This window comes from Pteropus alecto, unplaced genomic scaffold (assembly GCF_000325575.1).
Source record: "Pteropus alecto unplaced genomic scaffold, ASM32557v1 scaffold45, whole genome shotgun sequence".
NCBI classification, from domain to species: Eukaryota; Metazoa; Chordata; class Mammalia; order Chiroptera; family Pteropodidae; genus Pteropus; species Pteropus alecto.
In genome coordinates this window covers 24,533,066-24,538,737 of record NW_006442491.1, presented here as the reverse complement: position 1 = coordinate 24,538,737, position 5,672 = coordinate 24,533,066, and the positions used below count along the sequence as shown (strand labels likewise).

At 37.3% G+C, this 5,672-nt stretch overlaps 1 pseudogene; it reads left to right on the top strand.

Moving 5' to 3' along the window:
* The first annotated feature begins 5,315 nt into the window (after nt 1–5,315).
* LOC112471101 lies at nt 5,316–5,433 on the top strand (annotated as a pseudogene).
* Nucleotides 5,434–5,672: the final 239 nt, after the last annotated feature.

The following is a 5,672-nucleotide window of genomic DNA, read 5'->3' as shown; positions in this document are numbered from 1 at the left end:
ATTCTGTTGCCATGAAGCTATATAGCTGAAGGCAAAATTGCAGCCTCTGACAAAGGTCACAGGGTGAGTCTGGAACTGTAAGAGTTAAATGTCATAAGCTATGTGTCTTCAAGATAATGTGCAGAGAATTACACTGATCACACTTTATAAATCGGCACAGTTCTCTGGTTGTGCTAATAGCACTTCCCTCTGTGAAGCTACTCAGTGTGAGACGTTAGGAAGAAAGCCCACACTCTGACTCCCACCCTGCTCTTAGCAAAAGCTGGTGTGGTTAGGAAGGGGTCTCCTGCTAAACACTGACAGACTCTTATTTAAACCCCCTCTTGTTTCTAGTTTCCCGAAACATAGAATCACAGTCCCCCTAATGTAAGGTTTGTCTAGGGAATCAAAACATCAAACATAAATGAAAGAGACAACCATCATTTCATCCCTAGAGAGAAGTGGCTTGGGAAAAGAAGAGGTGGGGGAGGAGATAAAAAATTCAGCTTTGCATTGTAACTTCTCAAGAACTGGTTTTCTTTCTCGAGGGCAAGGATTGTCTTATTCATTGCTATATTCCCACTGTGCCCGCAAGTGTCATGCACACAGCAGGCCCTCAATAAATATTTGTTTAATGATGGAGCTGAGATCCAAATGAAGACGATTCTTGCAGAAGGCTCGGTTTTGCCTGGTGGTTGATACAACAGTAGGAAGGAGAATGGAAGGAGGGTAGAGCATGTGCCCGACTCAGTGACTCCTACTAATTGGAGTTAGCTGGGTACTTTGGTATGTAATAACATGAGATTTCAAAATCTTGGACTTGGCCACTCAGAGTACACAACTACACTAACGAGGCTCAGGTCCTCACCTTTATTCACAGGACGTATTCTTGGATCAGATTGTGCCCCTTACAAAAGATCCTGCTTTCCCAAACCTAGTTCCCTAACCTAGCAGACACTGAGACCCTTTTCCAGAAGGCTCCGTTCTGGACTAGTCCTAATCACGTTGAAATACTTAAAAGTCATCTATTCCTCAAAGTTGATTCTCGCCATTGAATGTAACCTGAAAATAGACTTGCTACCACAACATCCTGGTGGAGAGCTACTCCTGTGAGCTGGCCATTCTCCCTTTGCCTCTCCAAACCCATTAGTTGCCTTTCTCCACCTTCTTCTGGGCTCTGCAGTGCTGACCGCTGTGGACTACACCACTGGGATCCCTTGTTCTCCAGTTTCCGCTGGGAGTTGGTCAATGGAAGACACCAGCAGGTGACCAGAGACTGAGAGGAAGGTGAAACTGTGGTATTTATTCTCCCAGACTCCTTTCCGTTGGGCCATGGTGGAGCAGCGGCTGCGCTCCTCCACCGAAGCCACAACTACAGCTCTCTCTCCAGTTTCCATCAGCAGCCCACCCCGCTTGCCTCTTCAGCCCGGGGGTACAATGCTTCCATCTACTGCTATTTTCTAGCTACTTCTCCTTCGCCGTTGGTTTTCCTTTACCCTGCTCACATTCCTATAAAGAGTTCTTTAAACTCTCCCCAAATAATCCCATCTGAGTATGCCATCTGTTTCCTTTATAGAACCCTGACTATATAAAATGGAGCCACAGCGTAGGAACGTTCATTTTTCACTCCATCATATTTATACAGTCCATTTAACTGAATTTTTTTTTTTTTTTTTTTAGTTCCTCCATTTTCCTACTGAAATAGAACTTTATGTTATAAGCTAATCCTATCCCATCCACTGAACTTTGGCCATCTCCTCACTCCAGCATGGAATCATGTGAGGTCCCAACTGCTGATTCTCTGAACCCATGATACTGTGCTTGGCTGACATGAAACCATCATCCAATTCTTATGCTCCTAATGCCATGCTTTCCCCACAGGTTGGAGATGTTTAGAACTGACATCTTTACACTATGGGTCTTATACTCATAAACATAATAAATCTCTCTCTTAGATATTTTTTATGATCTTCAGTAAAGTGTTATAATTTTTCCCTAAGGTGTTGCATATAGTATTCCTAAGCCATTTGCAGTTTTCATTTGCTCTTAAAATTAATGTGTATTTTATATTATATTTCTAATTGTTTATGAAATATATGTACATTTCTATTTTTATATACATATTTTTATTCTCATATTGATTTTTATATTCACTAACATTACTGATCTCTCTTATTAGTAGTAATGATTATAAGTAGATTATTTTGGAACGTCTATGTAAACAATCATATTGTTTAAAAACAATGATCTTTTTGTTTTCTTTCTTTTTAATTCTCATACCTTTAATTTCTTTACCATGTTTTATTGTGCTAGTTGAAGTTTACAATATAGTGTGGGACAAAGAGATGAGAATAGACATTCGTATCTTTCTCATAACCTTAAAGAAAATACTTTTATATTAGTTACATCAATTATGATGCTTGCTGTCATTTTTCAAAAGATATTCTTTATCAGGTTAAACGATTGATTTCCTGATTAACCAAGAGGTATTCTTTTTAATCAAAAGAAAATGTAAATTACTTTATCAATTACTTTATCAAATTTAATTTCTTCATTTATTTTCATTAAAAATACTTTTTCCCCCTTTTTAATGTGTTAATGGGGTAAATTAGATTAAGAGACACTCTGATATTAAACATCTTTCTGTACCTGGGATATAATCTCCCTTGGTCATTTTGTCACATTAATTTATGCTCATCACATTCACAGTTGATACAAAGCTTAAAGTGACAGTGAATATGGTGAAGAACTAGATTTAATCACCAAATATCTCCACTGTTGGTTTTTTTGTTTTTTTTTTTTCAGTACTTGTACCAAGAATGGATGCTTGGTACGTATGTGTTGAATAAATAAATAAACAAATGAGTTAAAATTGACAGGAATACTTAAATGGGTTGGAAGAACGGATCAGACCTAATACGATAAAATAAGGTGATAAAAATGTAAATTACTGCACCTAAGTCTCTAAGACAGCTGCGAAAGGACAAGACTAAGGAAAACGTGGCTAAGAAAATGTGGGTGGAATAGCTAAGGAACTGACCTTGATGGTAAGCTCAACTGTAAGACAATCATATGATGGGGAAGCTGAAGAACAAATTCAACCCTGGGCTTCATTTCCAGCATCTGACGCAATGCGGCTGCTTACCCCTTTGTACTGGTGTCCTGTGCTTGTCATAGGACTCTGGAGCAATCCCTTCACATTTCCAAATAGCTCTTGCTGGCACCCAGAATCCATTTGGGGTAGATGAAGCATCTGGAAACCATGAAGAAACTGTCGCTGTTTTGCAGGGAGTTTATAAGATTTAGGATCTTCAGGTAGTTTTATTGAAATAATTAGCACCATCAAGCAGAAGAGGAATTAGATGCTGTTATAGGATTCCAAAGGGTCAATAAGAATACTTAATGAGGAAATTGGATTTGTTTAATATAATGAAAACTTCTCAGCTAAGTGAAGTGCTTTGTGGTGAACAGAACCACCTCATGAAGTGCCGGCTTCTTCTGTATTAGATGTGCACTGCTCATAGCGGGGCTACCATTTATCCAGGATATTATGGTGACAAGGCACACTCAAAGTAGAGTTCTGAGAATGGCTGCTCAGGTCCCTTTGAATTTCAAAGTTATATAAACTCACGACTAGCTAGTTATTGTCATGTAGCTACACATCACATGTGATACAGACAGACAAACAAAAAGTCTTAATCAGCATGGACTCTGTAATGTCCCAACAATATTCTATAGCATGTTTAGTAGATTTAGTAGCAAAAACTACTGCATCTAATTCAAAGACATAATCTGTCTGCTAGGTAGTCACATTAAAATTTTTCTGAGGCAGTTTAAAAATGTTCAGCCTATATAGAGGGACATATTCGGCCCATATAAATTTTGTTTGGTTGTGCATATGTGTATGTGTTTGTGTATATGTGTGTGTGTGTGTGTGTGTGTGTGTAGGAAACTTAATTTGTATACAACACAAATAATAAAACTCTTAAAACTATGAACTATAGTCTCATAGTCCCAATTTCATCAGAAATAGAAGATTTGCATGTCTTCAGCAACTGATCAATGTGCTGATATAAATCCACTTTTGACAGCTTAGAATGGCTCGATTAAAAAGCTTACTATTAGATATTCATTTTGCATATAAAATAAGCCTAAGCTTATTCTGCAGCCAGAAATGCTTTGGCTCTGCCTGAAGTGGATGGACAAGGCAGAAAGAAATGGCTTCATTTTATGCTTTGATCAGAGCTTGTCCTAACTCCAGAACAGCAGCTCAGGCATGGAACTTTCTAGTCACCTGTAATATTTTTCCCTAGAGACAACACCGAAGATTTCAATTTCTGAACTTTTGAAGAGGAGACATAGTTTTAGATGATAATTATTATTGCACAACTATTTTTTTAAATACAAGAAATTTGAGGAAAGAAAACCTCTTAGAAGTCCCCGAATCTAACGAGTCAGTTTCATTTTCTCTTCCTTTCAAATTCAACCTCTTGGTTAATCAGGAAAACAATTGTTTTAACTATCACATATGGGTATAAATTTATATTATTTTCTCATTAAAATTATAACCTAAATATGTTCCAATTCTGTTGTCTACAAAAGAGTTTTTTTTTTTAATTTTGAAATAATTACTATACACTAAATCAGATTTTGGCAAACTTTTTCTTAAAGAGCCACTTAGTTTTAGACTTTGCGGGCCATGTGGTCTCTGTGACAAATATTCAACTCTGCTGTTGTAACATAAAAGCAGTCATACACAATATGTGAACAAATGGGCATAGTTGTATTTCAATAAAGCTTCATTTACAAAAACATAGCATCAGAAGCATAAGGACTGGATAACGGTTTAGGCTAGCCAAGTGGCAAGTTGAGAGCTATAGTTTCAACACCAAAAGCATGGTTCATAAAAGGGCCAAAAAATCATAAACTGAACCTCATCAAAATTAAAAAAATCTTTCTCTGTGAAATATCCTGTTAAGGGGATGAAAAGACAAGTTATACATTGAGAGAAGATATTTGAAAACCACATATCTGACAAAATATTAACATCTAGAATATATAAAGTACCCTCAAAAGAATAAAAAATAACCAACAATCAATCAGAAAATAGGCAAAAGACATCAACAGATATGTCACTGAAAAGGATACACAGATGGCAAGTAAACATATTAAAACATGTTCAGCTTCATTAACCATTAGGATAATGCAAACAAAAACCACAATGTGATATTACCACGCACCCATCAGAATGGATAAAAAAAATTTCAATTGTTACAAGACCCGAAGCAGGAAGAATGCAGAGAAATGTGATCACTCATATTTTGCTGGTGGGCCTTGTCTACGGCCAAGCCACCCTGAACAAGCCTGACCCTGTCTGATCTCAGAAGCTAAGCAGGGTTGGGCCTGGTTAGTACTTGGATGGGAGACCAATAGGAAGACCAGGTGCTGTAGGCCTTAAATAATAAAAAATAAGGGATTGTAAACTGGCAAGTTCCTTGCAATCAGTGAGGTCAACCAAGGGTCGCCTCGCCTAAAAAAGGAATAATAATAAATAAATTTAATACATTTAATAAAATAAAATAAAATTATAGCAATCGAGAACAGATTGGTGATCACTAAGGTTTTAGGATGGGAGATGGGGTGGGTTGGGAGCAGAAAGGAAATAGATGTGATTATAAAAGAACAACCAGTTC